The sequence below is a fragment of the Zootoca vivipara genome, chromosome 3 (genome assembly GCF_965207765.1).
Source record: "Zootoca vivipara chromosome 3, rZooViv2.hap1.1, whole genome shotgun sequence".
Taxonomy (NCBI): Eukaryota; Metazoa; Chordata; class Lepidosauria; order Squamata; family Lacertidae; genus Zootoca; species Zootoca vivipara.
Window position 1 is genome coordinate 102,908,586 of NC_142586.1, and position 26,341 is coordinate 102,934,926.

The 26,341-nt window shown below is 44.5% G+C and overlaps 1 protein-coding gene across 2 annotated transcripts in view; it reads left to right on the top strand.

The window, feature by feature from the left end:
* LOC132591836 (uncharacterized) overlaps positions 1 to 26,341 on the top strand; it is a 264,084-nt gene that overhangs the window by 10,940 nt on the left and 226,803 nt on the right. The window contains exons 2-3 of one of the 2 annotated variants that reach the window (XR_009557250.2): positions 19,481 to 19,525; positions 24,247 to 24,342. The gene's annotated coding sequence lies outside the window, so the exon portion shown is untranslated. The remainder of the gene's footprint in view (positions 1 to 19,480; positions 19,526 to 24,246; positions 24,343 to 26,341) is intronic. The other variant, XR_015949171.1, reaches the window with a different exon arrangement.

Here is a 26,341-nt window from a genome sequence, read left to right on the forward strand (position 1 = left end):
AGCTATGCACTTCTAACTGGAAGCCCCTCTGCATCTAAGCTTTAGGGACTGGAGACGCTAAAACACGCCCCCCAAATGACAGCTGTCGGGATGTACAGTTCAGAATTGGTATAGTTATCATAGCTGCCTTGTGCCCAATCGATGACCCAGGGCCCTTGTATAAAAGGTGCACCAAGCAGAAAATATCAGATAACACGAGATCCAACGGAACTGGTTTTATGTTCTCCCAGACTACAGAGTACTGTATGTCCAAGGCTATGAGCACAGATGGTCTCGTTCCAGTGTGACTCTGGGTCTCCTGGAACTGTAATTACCCACTATTGTATAGTGGAAAAAAAGGGAACAAACTTGAGTCACTTGGACAGTCTTCAACCAGAAATTCAAGTCCCTACATCAAAGAGTTGTGCAGCTGTGAAGCATGAAAGGCAAGAGGTCCAAATTAGCAATAAGGTCACATCAAAGTTCAGATAATGCCGAGGGCGCGTGCATAAGGGGATACCCTTGGGAATGGGGGCGGGATCCACAAAGCAAGTGCCATATTTGTTGAGACAATTCCATGAGAGCTGCCATTCCAGAGAATAAAATTCTTTCCCCCCTCCGCCCCTCCCTTCGGTAGATGTGAATCTAGGTTGTCAATATTAGCCAAAGTCAATAGACTTGAACCTTGTTCTCGTGAACAATTGTTTCACAGTTTCATAAAGCCTTAATTCGCTTTTAACTTCTCTTCTGTTCTTGCTGTGTGTGTGGAGAGAGAGAGAGAGAGAGAGAGAGAGAGAGAGAGATTTAAAGTGGGTGAACAGGCAATACCTATTTCTGTGTCAGAATGCTTTGGTTCCTAAAAACATTACCAGAATAACATTACCATCTACCCCCCTCCAGCTCCCCACAACTCCAAAGTGCCTCTTACTTGGATACCATGCAGAGAAATAGTAGCTTGCAAAGATTTCTGGAGAAATATAGCAAAGCCAGTGCCTAGGATGGTATTATTATTATTATTATTTTATTTTGTGGTGATGCTTTAATGATATTTAGATCTTACCTTTCTATCTTTAAAAGTTCTACCAATACAGCTATTAAAATGAGCAAACAGTCAATAAATAAATAAATAAATAAATAGTATAGCAACAAAATGAGAATTAAATCAGTCAGGATTTGGTCTCCTGCCAAATGTTTCTCTCTCTCTCTCTCTCTCTCTCTCTCTCTCTCTCACACACACACACACACACACACACACAAACACACACACACACAAACAAACAAACAGTACAGTGGTACCTCAGGTTACAGACGCTTCAGGTTACAAACTCCGCTAACCCAGAAATAGTACCCCGGGTTAAGAACTTTGCTTCAGGATGAGAACAGAAATTGTGCTCCAGTGGCACGGCGGCAGCAGGAGGCCCCATTAGCTAAAGAGGTGCTTCAGGTTAAGAACAGTTTCAGGTTAAGAACGGAGCTCCAGAACGAATTAAGTTCTTAACCCAAGGTACCACTGTATTTAGAACATAGAAGATGCTTTATATACCAGATTAGGCTGTTGTTCTGTGCTCAGCAGTGGCTCTTCGGGGTTTTAGCAAGGAGTATTTTGTGGCCTTGCCCGGAGATGCTGGGAATTTGAACTTGGGACCTTGTTCATGTGCTCTTCTGGGGCCGACCCAGATCCTAACAATGTCAGAAGACCATTCAGGCTAGGACCAGACAGGCCTGTGCTGAAGACTGAGTAGTAGTTAAGGATGTCCCTCACGGGCAGGGTTTCCATGATTACAATTTATTATTTATTCTGTCTCTCTTCCTCTCTCACTCTGAACTTGGTCCTCCTTGTGGGGATGAAGACAAGGACTTTGTGATTAAAAACCATGTATGAACAAATACAGACCCGAGGCACTTACTCTTGACCGCAGCGGAAGTTCATCGCACAGTTTGCCATTGCTCATAAATGCAGGATGAAGTGTCCCGTTCAGGCTACGTGGGGCTTCAGGGGGATTCTGCCATGCACTAATTACCCTGACAATGTGTAGACAAAGCACCTCTGTCTGTGGCCCATAAATGCAACTTCGTATACGGGATCCAAATTCTACATTTTGCACTTGCATAGATGCTTTCATTTAGAAATGCAACTGTGCTTTTTCAATAGTAGGCTTTTCAGTCATTCTTGTAGCTAGGTCATTTATAATCATGGGATATAAAATCATTCAGAATGGTGAAGCAGAGAAGGAGGACTGGAAAAAACGGTGGGGAAAGGATTAAGCACCCCATTTCCTCCCCAGCTACTTTTGCATTCTAAATTCTACCCCCCGCCAAAAAACAACAACAACCCAGCTTTGCTTGAAAGGAAACATAAGGCTATGGCATAGTAATTGTTCCCTGACACTTTTTGGTTACCGTTTCTGCATCTTTCTTCCAGTAATGGACCAGCTAAAACTCCATTGCAGAGGTGAGACTACATCTCCCAGCTCAAAATTCATGAGTACAAATAAAATTGTTCTATATAACATTTACAACACCATTGACAAAACCATGCACATAACATCTAACAAGAAGTTAGGATTCTATTCAGGGCTGTCTTAAGCATATGCAGCAGCACCGGGGTGCAAAGATCCGCCTCCCCCCCCCCGGTTGCCCAGTCCCAGACGTGCAGGAGGGCAGAGCTGGCCGGCCGCCTCAGCATCTTGCTGGCTCGGTGGCCCCAGAACCCGTGGCGCAGAGCCACCCGCAGCAGAAGAGCCCACCGCGGTGCTCCAACTGACAGGCGGGCTCTTCCCTGGACTCTCGGCCTGGCGCCCCTGAGAGGCCGGCGCCTGGGTGCCCAGCACCCCTAGTGCCTATGGGTAAGATGGCCCTGATTCTGTTAATGAATCGCCTCTGAATTATCTCAGTGACAAAGACTATTGCACCTTGAATTGTGGGCTCCTCCAGATGGGTATTTTATTGTGGCTGTATTCTATAGCGAATTATTGCCACAGTAATAGTGCATTCATGGTGGATTTATTCTGCTTAATCGGTTGTTCTGCAATGTTTTCCCAATCCTGCCATGTTGCTGCTGTCTGGAGCGATAAAAGGGGGGCAAGGAGCTGCACATTTGCAGTATAAAATGTCTCACGATTTCCAGCACTGATTAGAAATGAAGCCATGTGGCCACACCAAAACTTTTCACAGCCACAAACAGTATTGAATGCAGGATCAACGTGCAACCTCCCTGATAACATCGTGGACGCGAATAATAATGAAAGCACAATAAAAGGTGATGTCTAGAGGAGCTCTTGGTGTGCGTGCACTCACTCATGGGACCGTTCCAAAACGTTGCCCCAAGGACACCAAATCTTTATTGCCCCAGTTTTCTTTCCATACAGCTTCCATCAGGAATATGACATTCGATACTTAAAGGCCCTATTGGAAACTCTTTGGCTTTTATGTCCAAACAAATGATCTTGAGGCAAGGCGGGGGGAGAATCAGCGTTGCATGTTTTGGAGAAAGGAAGCTTCTCAGCAGTGGTTCTTTCTGAAAACTTTGGTTATGACCACAGCGCTCTGTTTATCTTTCAGAAAAGGGGGGGGGGAGGGAATGGTTTTGCGGGAGCTTTTCCAGGATTCTGCCTTAGGGGGAAAAGGCCCCTGCCAGTTTTCCTTAATCATTAGGGCTTATGGGTGAATGTTTTCTGAAGAAGGCTCCAGCCATCTGGGCAGTATACGGACATGTAATTATGCCGGTGTTTAAGGCAAACAAAAGACTTGCTGATCAGCAGTTTTTTGTGCAGGCTGCAGGTGGCTGAGAGTTTTTTAGAGGAATGTCACAATGTATGAGAGAAGGTTGGGGAGGGGGGGATGACTCAGAAGTGCTTGGTCACTTGTGGTTTTTCGTTCATGGTTTTGCTATGACTATTGCCTTGTTTTTACTTTAGCAAGAAAGCAGGTGTTTTGTGTCTTGGTACAAAACAGTATTTTGTAACAGGGCTGCAACTGTTCCATGCAATCCATGGTTGCTTAGCTCGCCAAGAAGGGAGCCTTTTTAAAAAATAATAATAATACACCAGGGTCACACAAATGGTTTTCAGCAATTTTTCTGCAGTATCTATAATATCATAACTCTCAAAAGTCATGGATAGACAGACAGACCGATTGACTATAGTCTTTGGGAAACTTTCACCAAGACCGTCTGTGAAAGCCCAGGAGCATGTGCCTAAGAAACCCTTAATAAGAATACAAGTAAGTTTGTCATTGGTATGAGCTTTCGTGTGCATGCGCAATTCTTCAGAAAGCTCATACCAATGACAAACTTAGTTGGTCTCTAAGGTTTTCCCAGTAGTCATGTATGGAAGTGAGAGCTGGATCATAAAGAGGGCTGATCGCTGAAGAATTGATGCTTTTGAATTATGGTGCTGGAGGAGACTCTTGAGAGTCCCATGGACTGCAAGAAGATCAAACTTATCCATTCTGAAGGAAATCAGCCCTGAGTGCTCACTGGAAGGACAGATCCTGAAGCTGAGGCTCCAATACTTTGGCCACCTCATGAGAAGAGAAGACTCCCTGGAAAAGACCCTGATGTTGGGAAAGATGGAGGGCACTAGGAGAAGGGGACGACAGAGGACGAGATGGCTGGACAGTGTTCTTGAAGCTACAAACATGAGTTTGACCAAATTGCGGGAGGCAGTGGAAGACAGGAGCGCCTGGCGTGCTCTGGTCCATGGGGTCACGAAGAGTCGGACACGACTAAACGACTAAACAACAACAAGGTGCTACTGGAAGGAATTTTATAAATTTTGTTTTGACTACGTCAGACCAACACGGCTACCTACCTGTAACTAAGAATACAAGGTAGTTCTAAAACCTTTTTTTTTTTTACTAAGATGATGTGTGTGAATTACCTTTTGGGCATATGTGGTGGTTGTTGCAGTGCAAATAGGTCCCAAATCTCTGACTCATGATTGTGTAAAAAAAAAGTCCTATGGTTGCTGGAGTAGAAGTAAGGCTTGTTAGATTGCAAGAATGGCAATAATTAACTAATAGCTTAAATTTCTATCTCACACCTTCAGCAGGACTGCTTTCAGAATGCCTTTACAATAGTTGACATTTGCACCATCAATAAAATAACAAATAAAATGCAATCCAGCCTATCGATACCAAACAAGTGAGAGCTTTAAAAAGGGCTTGATAAAGTGCTTGAAAGGTAAAAACCCAAGAGATCTTAAAACAAAAACAAAAAAGTTTTATTTTGCTATATTGGTGCCAAGGGAATTTCTGCTTCCTTGGAAATCATAGAATGGTAGAGTTGGAAGAGACCCCGAGAGTCATTTGTTCAACCTTCTGCAATGCAGGAATCTCAACTGAAGATTCATCCAACCTCTGTTTTAAAGCCTCCAAGGAAGGAGAGCCTTCCTTCTGAGCTAGTCTGCTCCACTCTCTAATAATAATAATAATAATAATAATAATAATAATAATAATAATAATAATAATAATAATATATTATTTATACCCCGCCCATCTGGCCGGGTTCCCCCAGCCACTCTGGGCGGCTTCCAAAAAAACAGAAATTCTAAAATACAGAAATCCATCAAATCGAACACCTCTTACTGTCAGAAAGCTTTTTCTGACGTTGAGTCGGAATTTCCTTTCTTGTAGCTTGAATCCATCGGTTTGCAGCCTACCCTCCAGAGCAGGAGAAAACGAGCTTGCTCCATCTTCCATGTGACAGCTCTTTAGATATTTGAAGATGGCTATCAGATCTTCCTCTGACTCCCTCAACCATTCCTCCTTTTTTTTTAATCCTCCAGTGCGTCGGAAGACAAGGTAGCTTTGATGTGCACCAAAAGACATTAGAAGGTTCATGCCAATGAAGGCCCATCAAGTGCAACATCCTTTACTCACAGAGGCCAACCAGATGCATGTGGGATGTTTTCAAGCAGAGCATGAGTGAACAGCACTCTCCCCTCCTGTGATTTCAGGCAACTGGTATTCAGAGGTATACGGTATCACCTCTCTTTTACCAAATTAGTAGACGTCCCTCATGGTGAGTAGGCATGGGTAGTCTTAGCCTCTATGAATTTGTCTGAACTGTCACACATGGGATTGTATTTTTTTTTTTGAAGATAGGAAGCTTTCTCATACTATGTCACACTGTTTTTCCATCTAGCGCAGGGTTTCGGGAATAATCTCCTTGAAATCTGATAAATACTGTGTCAATGCCAAATATAGGGCGCTTCCAGCGACCTGTTCGTTGGGTATTCATCCTGATTTGTTTGCAAGGATGCTGGTTAGTGAGCATTTACTCTTAATTTGTTTGTGAGGACGTTGGGTGATCAAAGCAAGTGTTAGACCGCACTTTCCAGGGCAGTTTCTCATCACTTTCCTTGTTGCAAAAAGCCTGAACTTTGGGGGGGGGGAGAGGAGGATTGTTGCACAAGACTTCCCAGTCGTCTTTAATGCTGCAAACTGAAAAATTTGCCTCTATGTGACTGCATCCCAGCTGAAAACAGTGACAGTCTGGAAACTCCCTTAGTATATGGGAGTTTGCTTGTTACTAGCCTACTCTCCTTTCCTGTCCATTGGTCATGAGCAGAACTCCAGATGTTGCAAGAAAGAAGGCACTTCCCATTAAAACAAAAACCAAAACCATTGGGGGTAGATTCTGTCTTACTCATCTTGTTCATTATTTACTTATTACTGTAAATTTAGATACAGTATCTCCCTTCATCCCAAGATCACAGGGTGGTTTACAACATAAAAAACACAAAACACACAACATACAGTAACAGCGGGTTAGATTTGTGAGTGGCAACAGTCAAGAGCCAGATAAGGAGGTCTACAAAACTATCCCATATTTTCAGAGCTCTCCAGCTCGAACTAGCTCAGTTGGTTAGAGCATGGTGCTGATAATTCCAAGGTTGCAGGTTTGACCCCCCATATGGGACAACTGCATATTCCTGCACTGCGGGGGGTTGGACTAGATGGTCCTCGGGGTCCCTTCCAACTCTACGATTCTATGAACTGCACATGTAAAGGTTTCTATGAATTACCGGGTACAGTACTGGTTTGCAGAGCATGAGGCCTGGAGATTCTTATCCCTGCTGCTCATGCCAAGTTCATGTACTTTAGGTGGCATTTAACAGTGGTAGCCCTGCCTATGTGCAAATGTCATGGCAATGTGGAAAAACAGTTAAGGCTCACAGTTGTTTGGCTGTGCTTCCATTCAGAGCAGATTTGGTGGGGCTGGAGGCTGAGCAAAGTGACGAACCCCTTTAGACTTACCTGTTAGCAGTTGTGCTATGAACAACACTGGATGGCTGAGTCTCTCTGCATCTCAATGTCCCAGAACGATGCTAGGGCAGGGAGATTGCCAGAAATTAATATGGCACTCAGCTCTGCTCAGAGCACTGTGCTAGAAATGTTTATAATGGGAGCAGGCCAGGGATGATGTTGGCAGTGGGCCTTGCTGGGGTACTGTAGCCCTGTAGCTTAAGGATGCCAAGTGTTGACACCCGCCTTGGACCTTCCTACATATGAGCAGATGAAAAAAAAGTTACTTCGATGCAGTAAGCAATCCATGTTCGTGAATTTCCCTGAAAGGGGAGCCATAAAACATTTGGAACTTCCAGACAAAGGCAGTTCCATTGTTCAGTTCCGTCGTAGTCTCCCTGCTTCAGAGTTAATTAAGTGTCTTCTTCACCCCAATGTCCTGAAATAGATAGATTACGAAAAGCTTGTTGTCAGGCTGGCAGGCTTCCTGCTCTGTCCCTGTTTGATCAACAGGTAATTTAATTGACTCCGTAGAAGTAGAATAGTGAAGGGATCGGAATGGGGGTGAGTGAAGTTCCTTCCCAAATCGCAGCACCCGCCAGAGGAAGTCACCCTGTGGTACCAAAGAAGGTTGCCAGCTAGGTTACCCCCAGAGGCAAAGGCTCCCTTAATAAGCACACATACCTCGCAAAATGAGATGTCTGGGCTGGAAGGCAGGGAAGAGATCAAACAGTTGCCATGCCCCTGATTAGGCTCCAGCCCGTAATTATAATCCTGCTGTTTCCATGGTTTCCTGATCGCACGGCGACTTTGCCCATGGGGCTGGTCAGTTTTTGGACGGAGGAAGCCCACCCACTGGAGCCCGGCTGCTTCTCTAATTCTCTTTCCGTACTTGTACGCACAGCAGAAGCTTTGCACTGAAGCTCTGTATCTTCAAGAGGCACAGGGTGTACGATGTATGGCCGATACTGGCCCATTAGCGGATCAAACTCCCCGGGGCAGATTTTAGGCTGTTTATATACATGAACCACAGTAAATGTTTATAATGCTGCAGAATCAAGAGATGTTCGTGCCTGGTTACTCTTTTACGTTGGGTGGATATGCAGGGCTGGCCCTATCATTAGGCAAAGGGAGGCGATGGCTCCCGGGGAGGCAGTGCTGATGAGGTGTTGGAAGACTTAAGCTGTCTGTACCCTGCATGGCCTGTGCTGCATCATACAGCGTGTTTTTTGTAAGTCGCCTTGAGTTGCCAGCAGTGGGGGGAAGTGACTAAATAATAAAGAAGAATGCAATTGCTGCCTTATACTGTATCCAGGGCAGCTGTCTACCAGCTCCATCTGGTACGCAGGCTGAGACCCTACCTGCCCGCAGACTGTCTCGCCAGAGTGGTGCATGCTCTGGTTATCTCTCGCTTGGACTACTGCAATGCGCTCTATGCGGGGCTACCTTTGAAGGTGACCCGGAAACTACAACTAATCCAGAAGGCGGCAGCTAGACTGGTGACTGGGAGCGGCGGCCGAGACCATAACACCGGTCTTGAAAGACCTACATTGGTTCCCAGTACGTTTCCGAGCACAATTCAAAGTGTTGGTGCTGACCTTTAAAGCCCTAAACGGCCTCGGTCCAGTATACCTGAAGGAGCGTCTCCACCCCATCATTCTTCCCAGACACTGAGGTCCAGTGCCAAGGACCTTCTGGCAGTTCCCTCGCTGCAAGAAGCCAAGTTATTGGGAACCAGGCAGAGGGCCTTCTTGGTAGTGGCACCTGCCCTGTGGAATGCCCTCCCACCAGATGTGAAAGAGAAAAACAACTACCAGACTTTTAGAAGACATCTGAAGGCAGCCCTGTTTAGGGAAGCTTTCAATGGTTAATAGATTGTTGTATTTTAATGTTCTGTTGGAAGCCACCCAGAGTGGCTGGGGAAACCCAGCCAGATGGGCGGGGTATAAATAATAAATTATTATTATTATACCAAGTCAGACCATTGGTCCATCTAGCTCAGCGTTTTCTACACTGAGTGGCAGCAGGGGTTCATACCCTGCATACCCTACCTAGAGATGCTGGGGGGTTGAACTGAGGAACTTCTGCATGCAAAGCACATGGGTGTGCAGCCCTTCCCTGAAGCCCATGGTCCTACCCCAAAGCTAGCCGGCTTAACCCTCCGAGGCCCAGGGCAAGTGTACCTGGCTGCTACCCGCCTCTGCACAGGTTTGGTCTGCTGCACCAAGCCTGATTCTCTGTTGAGTGCGTTCTACAAATGAAGGGCACTACTGAAAACCCCATAGATTCACAGACACCACAGGAGAGTTTTAGTGGTGGTGGGTTTGGTAAGCAAATTTCCTTGGAGAAGTAGCTAACTGCAAGAGTGCCAGGTGACCTATTCATTGAGCGTTCTTCCTGATGCCCTTGCACAAAACCTACGTAGAGTTAGATGGTGCCCAGTCTTTATCGGACATTCATGTTGGTTGGTTGGTTTGCAGGGCAGTTATACAGCAGCAAACATTTACCCTGATTTGCATGTGGGGCATTTATGCATCTTCTTCTCACTAATCATTTGTTCACGAGGCATTCCCCTGTCATTTTAACTACCCCAAATCCATGGTTGTTTTTTTTTTAAAGTGTGTTTGTCACGTAAGGGTGACTTGGCTTTAATCCACTTAAATTGCACAAATCTACAGGCTTTCAAACCCCAACACTCACCTAAAAAAGAAAGAAAGAACAGATTTGTTCTCTGTTCCTTCAGAGGACTCAAAATCAATAGATGAAAATTTCAGGGAAGCAAATTTTGCTTGAATGCCAGTAAGAGCTTTGATAGAAGTATTTAAGGAGAGGATGGATGGCTACATCTTAGGAATACTTTGATTCCTACATTGTAGATCCTGCATTGAGCCCCAGGGGTTGGAACAGATGACAATCTAATATCCCTTCCTTAATTCTACAATTCTTCTGTGGCCTGCCTCCCCCCCCCCTTGTAAACAGGGCAGCTCGACAAGTAGAGGGGTAAATCTTGCACTGTTATCTCCCCAAATGCAAAAATTGCCCATCAATCCCTGGCCTTATTGCATGTCAGCTAAAATGCTTACAAATCAAAAGCATTCCCAGAAACTGCCTTCGCTCTATTGTGTTGGTATGTGTCCGGAAAAGAACAGCAGCCCTTGCTGTGTTTTTTTTAAAATGTGAAGTTGCTACTTGGTGCACCTGAATGGACCTCTTGACTTTTCAGGTGTTTAGTGGCTACGCAGGGGGTCAAAACACGTAAGTGCTAAGTGCAAATTATCAGCCGGCATTGTGGAGTCAGTGTTGAATGGCTTTTTTGTAACAATAAACCTGGAGAGCATTCATTCTAGACGACAACCTTTGCATTTTTTTCATTTACCCCCAGAAGAGCTTTGGTTTGCTTCCAGCCATCCACTAAGAACCCCCTAGTAAATAGTTCATAGCAGAAGTCAATAATTCAGGCTGATTGGCAGGGTAACCTTAGCTTAGCATATTGTTTACGGCTTTTGGTATAACAAGACAGGAAATCTGGAAAAGGGGAGCGGGGTGGGGGAAGTTAGAGCCTGTTTTTGTGTGTTTTTCCCCTCCTCCTCCCCAGCAAGCATGGATGGAGCATTATGGAAGAAATATGGTCACTCTTTAAGTTAGTTGTGTATCAATGAAGCAATCGGGAGGGGAAATCTTCCCGATGAAAAGATCACGTTGCTCATTGAAATTAAAAAAGCCTCCTTTAGACTGTCCCCATCTTTATTTTACTGGAGAGTTTCTCGTAAGTGTATCCTAATCCCTTAAGAAATGTAAGTCTCTGGGTTGCAAGTCTTGGGCCAAGAGGGCACAGATAGTTCATATTGATATTGATTTTTGCATTTGGTTCTTTTGTCCTTTTCTCCCACTGGCCCCTCTAATTGGCTGCCAAGGTCCCTTTGGAGATTGCTAACAGTGTGAAAGTGCATCTTCCCAAGATCTCACATTCAGCAGGAACTGAAAAGACAAAAGAGAGGAGAGAAGGGGGGGGGAACAAACCCTACCAGGAGACAAAGCTTACTGGCATCAATTCTGAAACTCCCTTATTTTATTAGCTCCACAAAATGCCCTTTCCAGATGTTCACTTGAATGGCTGCTGGATTTTCATTGCATTTCCACAAACTCTCAGCATTTGCAAGCCTGATTATTAGATTAATGTTTTCAAGTTGTAGAGTAATGTGGTGATTAAAACAAAATGGCTCATCATGGTACAGTACGTCTTCTGTTGAGGCTTCAGATTACTGTAATTAATGAAGGGGAAAACGGGGTTATGAATGTGTGTTTGATTCAGCATTGGAAATGAGTATGTCTCACAAATAACCTTTAAAAATAGTAGCTTTGTGCCACAGCAAGAAGCCAGGAAGTTGATTCTCTCCTGCCCTTAAGTTGTTGGTTTTTTTTTTTTTTAAAAAAAATTAAATGCTGTAACCCACCCTGAGACCTTAGGGTGAAGGATGGGCAACAAATAAATAAACTAAATAAAATAAAATAACAAGGATGATGATGATAGGAGCTTTTCAGGTGGGTACCTGGAACGTGGGAAGCAAACGTATTGATTATGCACATTATTTAATTAATTATTTAATTATTGTTGGCTTGAATAGTTTGTACTTGGTTGGTTTTCCCAAACAGGAGATTGATAACAGGTTAATTTCTTTAAAATCCTTCTTTGTAAGTGGGTGTGCTTCAACGAACCACAGGCTTTTAGGAATCGGAACACCTGAAGTTTATTTAAACTAATTCGCTGTTTTACTCATGAGTCCACATTCTTCCCTTTTCTCTCCTTCCCATCCCATACTCTCCTGAGCTCCAAGCCCCACTTGACTCGCCCACCCCTTACTGCAAGCTCTGAAGTGACAGGAGCAGGTTTCAGCAATTCCAGCCTGCTAGATCACACTATACTAAGAAGCCGACTGATATTGTAGGCAAGAAGTGCCAACTGAATGTCTTGTTCATACCATACCTTTAAAGCACCCCACAAAGAACTCTGGGAACTGTCATTCACAGAGCTACAGTTCCCAGCAACCTTAACAAACAACAGTTCCCAGTATTTTTTTTGGGGGGGGAGGGATGTGCTTTAAATGTGTGGTTTGCATGTAGCTTCGAGGAAGAAGTTTTCCTAACTTTGAATATGAGACAAACATCACTGTAAAAAAGCAAACAAACTATTTATATCACAATAATTTATTCGGCCATCAAATACATATTCCAGAGGAGTTAATTGCATTAGTCTGGAGCAGCTAAAACAATAAAGATTATTGCACCATTTATGTGTTGATCCTTTAGGATGCAGCACAGCTCTAGTTTTGGCCACTAGAGGGCGCTCTCACTGTTCCATCAATAAATGGTGGTTGGGAGGACATCAAAAAGATTTCTCCTTTCGTTATGGTTGGAAGTAAAATGTATTGATTTCAGCGGAGCTTACTTCCAATTAAACATCCTTAGACTTCCAGCCAAAGGCTACGTACACACTAATGTAGTTTTCCTCGACCCAGAACCATTCACAACATGCTGCTTTCAATCTAGAATGATTCTAGAGCCATGGTTCCCAACAGGGGGGAAATTTTATTTTTAAGGGGGGTAATTCGAGAATGAGTTATTAACAGTGAATGGACCTTTTAGGCTTCCTACACATGAATAGGAGTTCACTTTTTGAATAATAAGAATTATATGTTGCCGGGGGCAGGCATCAAGATTTTAGAGATACTTAAGTGGGGCATGGCCAAAAAAAGCTTGGGAACCACTGTTCTAATCTAGACCCTGGCGATCCTGGGTGGGTGTGGTTATTCGATACAACCCTCAGCTTGGTCTTTTGGTTTGGATACAACCACCTTATACCTGTTTTGAAATGAACACAGTGCAGGGTAACACGGAATCAATCTGCAAGGAGCTTTTCTTAGAATGAAACCAGTTTCTCAATATGTACTTTGTAGGGGCAAAAATTACAAATAATATATATATATATATATATATATATATATATATATATATATATATAAATGTAAATAGGGCATGTGGTGGGTCTCCGCTTTTCTCTGAAACCGCTTGACTGATTGAGGTGAAATTTTGACACAACATCACATGCGAATGTCCGAAGGATCTGGTAAAGTTTGCTAAGACAGGTGTCACACCTCCGCCAGGTGAAACCCCCCCCCAAAAAAACCCCGTGTTTCAGAACTCACAAATCATACGAAAGTGCATGCTGGAAGCACAGGAGAGACTGCAACACAGCGCCCTCTAGCGACGGATACACTGGTACTGCACCTAGGAAAGCTTCCCTCTCCACAGTATCTCGGCTCGGCTTTGCAGACTATGCCGCTTTCCAGACTAAGCCGAGTGGAGGTAACACGTGTAAAACAGGGGGGACTCTGAAGGTGAGGGGAGTCTGAAGGGGGACCCTGAGGCTCCATTTAACAGACTGAGCCACAGCAACGCGTGGCAGGGCCAGCTAGGAATATTATTTATTTATTATTATTATTATTTTATACCCCATCCAGGCCCCTTCATGGATCAATGCCTTGTCGTGGCGAAGGGGCTTGAATAACTCAGAGAAGCTATGAGCTATGCCATGCAGGGCCACCCAAGATGGACAGGTCATAGTGGAGAGTTTTGACTAAACGTGATCCACCTGGAGAAGGAACTGGCAAGCCACTCCAGTATCCCTGCCAAGAAAACTCCATGGACAAAGACAACAGGCATATAAAAGTTATGACGCTGGAAGATGAGCCCCTCAGGTCGGAAGGCGTCCAACATGCTACTGAGGAAGAGCAGAGGACAAGTACAAGTAGATTCAGAGCTGATGAAGCGGCTGGGCCAAAGCCGAAAGGACGCTCAGTTGCGGATATGCCTGGAAGCGAAAGGAAAGTCCGATGCTGTAAAGAAAAATATTGCATAGGAACCTGGAATGTAAGAACCATGAATAGAGGTAAGCTGGATGTGGTCAAAAATGAGATGACAAGAATAAATATCGACATCCTGGGCATCAGTGAACTAAAATGGAAGGGAATGGGTGAATTCAGTTCGGGTGACTATCATATCTACTACTGTGGGCAAGAATCCTGTAGAAGAAATGGAGTGGCCCTCATAGTCAACAAAAGAGTGGCAAAAGCTGTAATGGGATGCAATCTCAAAAATGACAGAATGATCTCGATACGAATCCAAGGCAGACCTTTTAACATCACAGTAATCCAAGTTTATGCACCAACTACCGGTGCTGAAGAAAGTGAAATTGACCAATTCTATGAAGACCTACAACACCTTCTAGAAATGACACCAAAGAAGGATGTTCTTCTCATTACAGGGGATTGGAATGCTAAAGTAGGGAATCAAGAGATAAAAGGAACAACTGGCAAGTTTGGCCTTGGAGTTCAAAATGAAGCAGGGCAAAGGCTAATAGAGTTCTGTCAAGAGAACAAGCTGGTCATCACAAACACTCTCTTCCAACAACACAAGAGACGACTCTACACATGGATATCACCAAATGGGCAGCATCGAAATCAGATTGATTATATTCTCTGCAGCCAAAGATGGAGAAGCTCTATACAGTCAGCAAAAACAAGACCTGGAGCTGACTGTAACTCAGATCATCAGCTTCTTATAGCAAAATTCCAGCTTAAACTGAAGAAAGTAGGAAAAACCACTGGGCCAGTAAGATACAATCTGAATCAAATCCCTTATGAATACACAGTGGAAGTGAGGAACAGGTTTAAGGATTTAGATTTGGTGGACAGAGTGCCTGAAGAACTATGGATGGAGGCTCGTAACATTATACAGGAGGCAGCAACGAAAACCATCCCAAGGAAAAGGAAATGCAAGAAGGCAAAATGGCTGTCCAACGAGGCCTTACGAATAGCGGAGGAGAGAAGGCAAGCAAAATGCAAGGGAGATAGGGAAAGATATAGGAAACTGAATGCAGATTTCCAAAAAACAGCAAGGAGAGATAAGAGGGTCTTCTTAAATGAGCAATGCAAAGAAATAGAGGAAAACAATAGAATGGGGAAAACCAGAGATCTGTTCAAGAAAATTGGAGATATGAAAGGAACATTTCGTACAAAGATTACCATAATCAAGGACAAAAGTGGTAAGGACCTAACAGAAGCAGAAGACATCAAGAAGAGGTGGCAAGAATACACAGAGGAATTATACCAGAAAGATATGGAGGTCTCGTACACCCCAGGTAGTGTGGTTGCTGACCTTGAGCCAGACATCTTGGAGAGTGAAGTCAAATGGGCCTTAGAAAGCACTGCTAATAACAAAGCCAGTGGAAGTGATGATATTCCAGCTGAACTATTTAAAATTTTAAAAGATGATGCTGTTAAGGTGCTACACCCAATATGCCAGCAAGTTTGGAAAACTCAGCAATGGCCAGAGGATTGGAGAAGATCAGTCTACATCCCAATTCCAAAGAAGGGCAGTGCCAAAGAATGCTCCAACTACCGCACAATTGCGCTCATTTCACACGCTAGCAAGGTTATGCTTAAAATTCTACAAGGCAGGCTTAGGCAGTATGTGGACCGAGAACTCCCAGAAGTGCAAGCTGGATTTCGAAAGGGCAGAGGAACCAGAGACCAAATAGCAAACATGCGCTGGATTATGGAGAAAGCTAGAGAGTTCCAGAAAAACGTCTACTTCTGCTTCATTGACTATGCAAAAGCCTTTGACTGTGTCGACCACAGCAAACTATGGCAAGTTCTTAAAGAAATGGGAGTGCCTGATCACCTCATCTGTCTCCTGAGAAATCTCTATGTGGGACAAGAAGCTACAGTTAGAACTGGATATGGAACAACTGATTGGTTCAAAATTGGGAAAGGAGTACGACAAGGTTGTATATTGTCTCCCTGCTTATTTAACTTATATGCAGAATTCATCATGCGAAAGGCTGGACTAGATGAATCCCAAGCAGGAATTAAGATTTCCGGAAGAAATATCAACAACCTCAGATATGCAGATGACACAACCTTGATGGCAGAAAGTGAGGAGGAATTAAAGAACCTTTTAATGAGGGTGAAAGAGGAGAGCGCAAAATATGGTCTGAAGCTCAACATCAAAAAAACCAAGATCATGGCCACTGGTCCCATCACCTCCTGGCAAATAGAAGGGGAAGAAATGGAGGCAGTGAGAGATTTTACTTTCTTGGGCTCCTTGATCACTGCAGATGGTGACAGCAGTCACGAAATTAAAAGACGCCTGCTTCTTGGGAGAAAAGCAATGACAAACCTAGACAGCATCTTAAAAAGCAGAGACATCACCTTGCCGACAAAGGTCCGTATAGTTAAAGCTATGGTTTTCCCAGTAGTGATGTATGGAAGTGAGAGCTGGACCATAAAGAAGGCTGATCGCCGAAGAATTGATGCTTTTGAATTATGGTGCTGGAGGAGACTCTTGAGAGTCCCATGGACTGCTAGAAGATCAAACCTATCCATTCTTAAGGAAATCAGCCCTGAGTGCTCCCTGGAAGGACAGATCGTGAAGCTGAGGCTCCAATACTTTGGCCACCTCATGAGAAGAGAAAAATCCTTGGAAAAGACCCTGATGTTGGGAAAGATTGAGGGCACTAGGAGAAGGGGACGACAGAGGACAAGATGGTTGGACAGTGTTCTCGAAGCTACGAACATGAGTTTGACCAAACTACGGGAGGCAGTGCAAGACAGGAGTGCCTGGCGTGCTATGGTCCATGGGGTCACGAAGAGTCGGACACGACTAAACGACTAAACAACAACACCCCATCCAGGCTGGGTTTCCCCAGCCACTCTGGGTGGCTTCCAACAAAATATTAAAAATACAATAAAACACAAGATGTCTAGATAGTGTGTGGACTGTGTAGAGGAAAAAAACAACAAGTATGCCCCTTTCCTTTTTTCACCAATGTTATCTTACGAAGTGGGCAGGCGACTCTTAGTACTCTTTTGTATTCCTCGATTTCTGAACAAGAGAAGAAGTGTGGTCACGTTCTCCTCTCTTGACAGGGCCAAATGGCTACATGTACACTGTGGAAATTTAGTATATATATATATTCGCTCAAGAATCCCCTATAACTTTTCTTTTGCTACCCAGGACTAAAGAAACTATAATGGTTTATTAGGCTGAGAATTAGTTTTGCGGTCTGATCTTCGTGTGTAGAACATGATTAAACCACAGTTTCCTGGTTCTGATGTAAGGAGAAACTGTTGTTTAAACCAACGGAAAAGAATGGTTTAAACCAGTGGTGGCCAAACTTGGCCCTCCAGCTGTTTTTGGAACTACAATTCCCATCATCCATGACCACTGGTCTTGTTAGCTAGGGATGATGGGAGTTGTAGTCCAAAAACAGCTGGAGGGCCAAGTTTGGCCACCACTGGTTTAAACAAACTACAACAGAAGTACTGATACTGGCAGACAAAGGAGTACAGAAAAGGAATGGATCACGTCATTCCCAGCCTAATGAACCATGGTTTATTAGGCTGAGATACCTATGTCTGACATGGCCCACAACCTTAAATAGATTATTGACCGAGACAGAAAATGAGTGTGCTTCTTCAGGGTCTGAATATAGTCATTATTAGCGCAGAAAACCATAGCAGTAAAGTTTTAACACTTATTCACAGATGCTTTCAGAAACAGATCAGTCTGAGTAAATATTCTCACACACATTGGCTGGTGTCTTTCTTTTTGTGTCATGCTTAGCTCAACCTTGCATGAGGTAACTGGACCCTTCTCTGCTGCTTTAAATCGACTGGTTTAATTTGGTTTATCCACACACACACACCCCAAAAAGCTGTACAGTATCTGCAGGCTTTGGTGGATGCAGTGTTTACTGTTTGAAACTGAGGAAATCTGGATCCAAACTCCGAAGGGACCAGCTATTGCCAAAGTAAAGGTAAAGGTAAAGGGACCCCTGACCATTAGGTCCAGTCGTGACCGACTCTGGGGTTGCGCGCTCATCTCGCATTATTGGCCGAGGGAGCCGGCGTATAGCTTCCAGGTCATGTGGCCAGCATGACAAAGCTGCTTCTGGAGAACCAGAGCAGCACATGGAAACGCCGTTTACCTTCCCGCTGTAGCGGTTCCTATTTATCTACTTGCATTTTGACGTGCTTTCGAACTGCTAGGTTGGCAGGAGCTGGGACCAAGCAACGGGAGCTCACCCCGTCACAGGGATTCGAACCGCCGACCTTCTGATCAGCAAGTCCTAGGCTCAGTGGTTTAACCACAGCGAGATTTAAATCAAATCACTGGGAAGAGGGGAAAAATGTTCCTCTGTGAGGTAAAAAGTAAAAAATTAAGCTATACGTTTCGTGAAATATGCTGTTAGAAAGGTCTGCTTAATGCCGGCAACTTTATTTTTTTAAAAAAACAACAACAACTTTGTGGGACCCCAGTTTGGCCTAGGTCCTGGCAGCAAGGGGGTCGGAAAGGAGGGACAGAGTTAACACTTTTTTTCCTTGCAACAATGTGCAATTTCTACTCGGCTACTGTTTGTCTTCCCCTCCCTCCAAGTGCTTCTTGCAGCAAAAGTGCAAAAAGAAGGTGTTCTGTATTTAAACAAACCTTAAAAATAAAAATAATCACATAACATGTACTTTTGACCCAAAGAGTCTGTGCTATTTGGCTCATGAATTGCCCCAATAATATTATATAACCTGTTGGTCATACATCTCATGCTTGACCTCAAAGAGTCAGGTGTTGTTGTTTTTATCTGCACATCAATTATTAGGGATGGCGGGAGTTGTAGTCCAGCGACATCTGCAAGGCCACAAGTTCCCCTCTCCTGTTTTAACAGGAAGGAAGGCCATTATTCAATATGGCTTAGATTCCTTTTTGAGAAGTGGTGCTGGCTGTGTTTGAAAACTTTTTTTCTGCCTGGTCCTGTGCCTTTGACAAGAGCACGGTGTGCAGGCATGAGCAACTGATGTTATTGCTCAGCCTTTTCTGCAAATCGGAAAAAAGAGCAGGTCTTTTTGAGAATGGTAGCCGTAATCCAACACAGTTGCAATGAATTCAATAAGTACACCTCACCCTGTGCTGGATTGGGGCCTACTAGTGTTAATTTTAAACCAGAGAATTTTTAACAGAAAGAGGATAATAAAAATTTAATTAAATTTTCTTTTTCTTTTTGTGTCGCTACTGGATTCCCCCCCCCCCAGCCTTGCTCAAGGAGCATCCAGCCAAGGTCCTTAAATGCTGAAAGCCAAGAACACTTAACTAACCATTAACTTGCTGTTGCTAATTTTGTTTGTTTGTTTCTTCCTGGCAGGGCTACTTTACCTTTAACAGCAGCACAACAGGAAGTATCTAACAGGTGTGTTTCCCTCTAAGTAGTGATGCTGATGGTCTCCCTTTTGTGCAGCTTAAAGACACAACATCTATTCTGGAGAAAAGAACCAGCAGCTCTTAAACGATCTTATAATGGGTAAAGCTGGTGGAATCTGTCCCAGAAAACTGGGATGCAAATGGCAGTAGTAGACAGGTGGAATTGCACTTTAATGCCATTAATACAAACATGTTCTGTGCTCAGTCTGATTCTTCAAACCCTTGTCGTTGTTCCCCACCCCACCCCATTTCCCTTGAAAGTTGTCCAACTTTGCCACAAAACAGCTCGCTAGGCTGTGTAAGGTTTCGTTTAGTAACATACTGCAATAATTATGAAAGGAGGACACTTTCCTGTTTCTTAAACTTTGTCCTTTTTCTTCCTTCCCACTCTGGTGTGGCAGGTTAAGGGAATCCTTAGAGAGCCTTTCCTGCCAGCTGGGATAGCTCAGTTGGTAGAGCATGAGACTCTCAGGGTCGTGGGTTCAAGTGGTTACACGTTGGGCAAAAGATTCTTGCATTGCAGGGGGTTGGACTAGATGACCCTCGTGGTCCCTTCCAACTCTGAAATCCTACGATTCCTGCCACTTGGCAACTAGGCTGTTGCTGCATGCAGCTTCACAGGGCAGGCCTTAACAACGCTGGTGGAGGTTTAGCTACCAGCTCCGGAAGAGTCAGGAGTCCAACTTCAAGTGGCAACATGAATCTTTCTGCAGTGACCTTAAAGGCCAGGATGGCCCCAGATGGCACTGTGGGAGGCTGACCTGCAGCTGTTGTGATTTAGGATTGCTCCTCCACAGATAAATCACCAGAATTCTTGAGATTTACCGGGCTGTCTCTTGGCATATATAAAAAGGTCAGCGCTTTCTTCTCTTGCTAGGGAAACTGCCCATCATTCAGGGAATTAACACACCTTGTTAAAGTGAGCCACCTCTTTTAAGAATGTATAATCTATAAGCACAGGACAAAGCTGTTAACTCGTAGGGTATAACTGGTATTACAGTAAGTCATATTATAGAATTGTAGAGCTGCAGGGGACCCCGAGAATCATCTGGTCTAACTGCCTGCGATGCAGGAATATGCAGCTGTCCCATACGGGGACTGACCCTGCAACCTTGGTGTTGTCATCACCACGCTCCAACCTACTGAGCTATTATGAAAGTTTGCAGGTTTAGAGAGCCAAAGCGGGTAGAGTTATGTGGGGAGTGCCCTTCACAAGTTGAAAAGAAACACCCAACAGAGGTCGCACCCACACCATACATTTAAAGCACATGGCTACCCCTAAAGAATCCTGGGAACTGTAGTTTACCCCCCCCCAAAAAAACTCCCAGCACCCTTGACAAACTAAAGTGATGGGAAAATGCCCTTTGCTTTGGCGCAGCGTCAACCAAAAGCAAATCTGAGTGAATGCTCATTAGATAGCCAACATCATCTAATCTCCCTGCAAACAAATCGGGATGAATGTTCCAGAAACAGGTTGCCTGGAAGCTCCCTAAAACAATATAGCAAAGAGGGCCTGCCTAGCAAGCAGGTAGTTATAAAGCAGGCATCCCCAAACTGCGGCCCTCCAGATGTTTTGACCTACAACTCCCACGATCCCTAGCTAACAGGACCAGTGGTTGGGGAAGATGGGAATTGTAGTCCAAAACATCTGGAGGGCCGAAGTTTAGGGATGCCTGTTATAAAGCATAGATCAGGGGTCCCCAAACTACGGCCCCCGGGCCGGATGCGGCCCAATCGGCCTTCCAATCCGGCCCGCGACGACCCCCGCCGCCCGCTGCCGCCGCCCGCTCTCACGGCGCGCGGCGCAGCGACGATCTAAAAAATCGGCAAAAAATCGCCGAAAATCCTTTGTGCGCATGCGTATGGGCCTCTCCCGACCCGGAAGAGGTCATTTCTGGTGCACTTCCGGGTCGGGGGAGGCCCATACGCATGCGCACAAGCGATTTTCGGCGATTTTTTCCCCGCCCGTGTGCGTGTGCGCATGCGCACGGGCGCGCACTCCCCCGCCCTCCGGCCCGCTGCGCGCGCACTCCCCTGCCCTCCGGCCCACCGCGCGGTAAGTCTGGGGACCCCTGGCATAGATGCTGACACACCTGAGACTTTCTGCAGTAAAGTGTTGCACCACTCCCCTAACAGCTAATGATACGGTGCACAGATCAGCCATAGTCATGGCCCAGCAGCCAAACTGTACTGGAGATGCGATAACAAAATCACTCAGCTGAACTGGGGGAGGGGGAGGGGGGACGACACCCCCCAAGGTTAACTCAAAATGGAAAGTTTGGGGATTAATACAGGATGGGAGACACCTGGCTTGAGAGCAGTACATGTGAAAAGGATCTAGGAGTTTTGGTTGACCACAAACTTGACATGAGTCAGCAGTGTGATGCAGCAGCTAAAAAAGCCAATGCAATTCTGGGCTGCATCAATAGGAGTATAGCATCTAGATCAAGGGAAGTAATAGTACCACTGTATTCTGCTCTGGTCAGACCTCACCTGGAGTATTGTGTCCAGTTCTGGGCACCACAGTTCAAGAAGGATACTGATAAGCTGGAACGTGTCCAGAAGAGGGCAACCAAAATGGTCAAAGGCCTGGAAACGATGCCTTATGAGGAACGGCTTAGGGAGCTGGGTATGTTTAGCCTGGAGAAGAGAAGGTTAAGGGGTGATATGATAACCATGTTCAAATATATAAAAGGATGTCATATAGAGGAGGGAGAAAGGTTGTTTTCTGCTGCTCCAGAGAAGCGGACACGGAGCAACGGATTCAAACTACAAGAAAGAAAATTCCACCTAAACATTAGGAAGAACTTCCTGACAGTAAGAGCTGTTCGGCAGTGGAATTTGCTGCCAATGAGTGTGGTGGAGTCTCCTTCTTTGGAGGTCTTTAAGCAGAGGCTTGACAGCCATCTGTCAGGAATGCTTTGATGGTGTTTCCTGCTTGGCAGGGGGTTGGACTGGATGGCCCTTGTGGTCTCTTCCAACTCTATGATTCTATGATTCTATGATTCTAATTCTTCCAGATGAAATGCCTCTTTTAATTTGAAGCTACTGGATGACTTAGAAAACCCACAGAGCTCATAAGGAAAGTAAAATGCAGATTTTCAAATTCTGCAGGCTGTTGCTGCTGACATACTACCACTGTGGGAAATTAGGATCAGAAAGCAAAACCACTAGTACCGCAGGTGCGCTGGGACTGGAAGAGTACAACTAAGCATAAAAATGTCAGTGTCCATATGGCTGAGCATACATCAGTTCATTGTCCAAAGAAAACAACATCCCCCCCAGTTCGCCATGCATCTATGGATATGCCTTAATTATTTTATTTCTTGGATGACATCAGTTTTATGTTCCCTCTGGAATCGCAAGGTCAAAGGCTAGCGTCTCTTCAGCATTAACGCACACATAATATTTTGTCTGAAGAACTGATAGGAGGAAATTAAATACACGGGGCGGCCAAAGTCCCTGGACTTCAGAACTACAAGCCAAAATCATAACGTGACTCAGAGAGCTACAATATACCACATCTACTTGCTACTTCATCTCCCTCCCCAAAAACCTCTGCCTTTAGATTGACCCTTTGTTCTCCAAAGCCCCAACCACATGACCTGTGCCTCTCTCTCTCTTAAAAAAAACCCACACTCCTCAACCTCACCCACCAGGGCTTATCTCAATATCTACAGCAGCTCCAAATGTTCCCTTTCTTCCGTGATTTTCCAGTTTCCCCTTCCCAGCTTACCCCCTTCAGTTAACCCACTCCTTCCCCCCACCAAACTTCTGTCCCGTTATTCTCTTTGTGCCCTGCAGTATTCTGATGCCATAACTCTTAAGAACATCGTAAGAGCCTATTAGTCCAGCATCCTGTTCTTACAGCAGCCAAACTTGCAAGCATTGCAAGAGCGCAACCCTACTCTGCCCACTTGTGATTTCCCAGCAATTGGGGTTCAGAGTCATGTTGCTTCTCACAGTGGAGGTGGAACTTTGCCATTGTGGCTTGTCTTCATATCCCAGGATCTTCCTTGTAGCTGGGGGCAGGGGAAGATGAGGAAAAGGTACATCTTCACTATCAAGATTGCAGCCAACACAGATTATCTTAATGTTTCACTTTAGCTGGATTATGTGCAGGGCCTTTTGCCCTGATTTTACTCTGATTTTATTCTCATAGGTTCTTCTTAAACCACTGACAGACCCTTCCCCTTCCTTTGCTTCCTCTACACCAGGGGTAGGCAACCTAAGGTCCGGGGGCTGGATGCAGCCCAATTGGCTTCTCAATCTGCATTTAGGGCTTTAAAGGTCAACACCAACACTTTGAATTGTGCTCGGAAACGTACTGGGAGAGAATGTAGATCTCTCAGGACCGGTGTTATGTGGTCCCGGCGGCCGCTCCCAGTCACCAGTCTGGCTGCCGCATTCTGGATTAATTGCAGTTTCCGGGTCACCTTCAAGGGTAGCCCCACGTAGAGCGCATTGCAGTAGTCCAAGCGGGAGATAACCAGAGCATGCACTACTCTGGTGAGACAGTCTGCGGGCAGGTAGGGTCTCAGCCTGCGTACCAGATGGAGCTTTTAATGTTTGATGTTTTAGTATGTTCTGATATATGCTGTGAGCCACCCAGAGTGGCTGGGGAAAGCCAGCTAGATGGGCGGGGAATAATTAATAATAATAATAATAATAATAAACAAATTATCACCTGTCTTCTCTCTCTCTTTGCAGTATCATATTTATCATCACTTAAAGATGATTTCTTAAATTAAAACTTGTCTTCTGCATAAGGATGTTAGCCGTTTATCGAAGGAGGATCATCTAGAGGTAAACAAAAAAACAACACAATTTTTGTATTTTGTTTTGCTGAGTGTTGAAGCCACACTCTTTCCTCATGTGTTAACTGTGTTGACAAATAAGGCCTACGATTTGCGCAAGATTTTATCATGGGTACCCTAAGCCTCCCACTTTCCTTTCTCCTGGCGTTTTATGGGCCAACATATTGAGTAATACGGATAGGGTTGTTACCTATCTTGGCAGACTTCTGAGATTTATGTCCTTTTCTTGAACTTTGGCAATGCTTCAGTAACTTACCCTGCCAGTAATGTGGCACTCAGCTGAACTCAGCTGAGCAAATCTACTTATATGGGTTTTTAAAAAAAAGTGTATTCCAAGATGTTGCCCTGTTATTCTTATTGTCACTTTCACAAGTAACAGGGATGGTGAATCGATTTCCCCACGTAGGAAAACTATCACAAGCTAGCAGTATAAAAATAACCCACCGTTTAAGGATCTCGGTTTAGAACTGCCTAGAGAAGTTACTTTTGCCAACTCGAAACTGGCAAAGAAGATAACAACAAGAATATTAAATCAACAAGGCTAAACAGATTACTTCACGTAGAGTGACAGCTGGCCATGAGTGATAACACATGATAATGGCTTGTAAAAAGTCGAGATATGAACTGAGCAAATATGATTCCAGAGCTACTATCTTGAGTCAAGCATTTATGACAGCCTGAGTGAGTAGTACCTGTTCTGGCACAGCTTTGAGGGCTCTGTCCTCTTCTTGAACCTTGGCAGCACCCGTATAACTCGTCTTGCAAGTTAATGTAGTGCTCAAATGAATAGAACTGAACCCACTGGATTCCAAAGCCACCACCTGACGAAAGAGTTTAATTATAACAGATCAGTTGTTAATAAATAAAAATAAACTAGAGGCCTCTTCTGTGTGTTTAACCTCACAGCCTGCTATTTGCAATACATGGCCCTTTGATTATGCAGAATCACAACGGACAATTAAAAACCTTATGTTAGCACAGATCATTCTGTTAATGCATTTGCTGTTGTCTTTAACACACATACACACACGGTAGGGTTGCAACATTGATTCCGTTTGCTAGATTCTTTTAAAAGTGGGATGGAATTATTTGATATCTTTGGACCTGAGCCTTTCCCCAGTATTTTCAGTCTTTCACAAACAATGCGATAATGAACGGAGCTTTGTTCTGTTTGCTCCAATACTGGCTTGGTGCAGGCATAACATTGCAGATCTTCCAAAAGATGCTGAAGAGGCTTTCAAGGTTCCTCTGTCTTTCCTCATCTCTGGTGTGAATTCTCTCCACCACTTTCCCTTGCTGGCTTTTGTGGTGGTTTAGTGTCATATCCTGCACAGTTTTACTAGGAAACTAGCCAAGGAGATAGTGGGACCATTGGAAAAATGAGCAAAGAAAGGAAGACAGGAGAATTGCAAGGAACATATTTGTGTGAGTTCACTGCAGAAGATGTTGAAGGGGGTACCCACACCTCAACTATTGTTATTTTCCTGGAAATGTCTGACGACCGGTCTCTGTGCTATGCCAAGATCATGCCTGACCACATCCTGGAAAACCTTTGAAATGTGTGCCGAGCCCAGGAGTTGGTGACAAAGAGTTGCGTTTGTTATTTGAAGCATTCCTAAAACTTATTCACCACCACGGTTGGCTGAAAATAGTACCTTGTGGTCACGTCACCATGTTAAAAGAAAAAGCAATGTCAATCAGCTGTGAATTTGCTCCATGAACTTCTTTACATGCAGTTTTAACTTATATTCTAGGCGATGTCTTTTCTCTGTAGGAGAAAACAAAGAAAAACAAAGGAGCTTGTGGTGGACTTTAGGAGACAGAGGAACAAGGTCCAACCACTTTTGTGTAGAGAATTTGTGTAGAGAGGGTAACAACGTTTAGATTTCTAGGCATTGAGTTACAGGAGGATCTGTCCTGGAGTGTTAACACAAGGTGGCTTGTGAAGAAGACGCAGCAGAGACTGTGTTTTTTGAGAATTTTAAGGA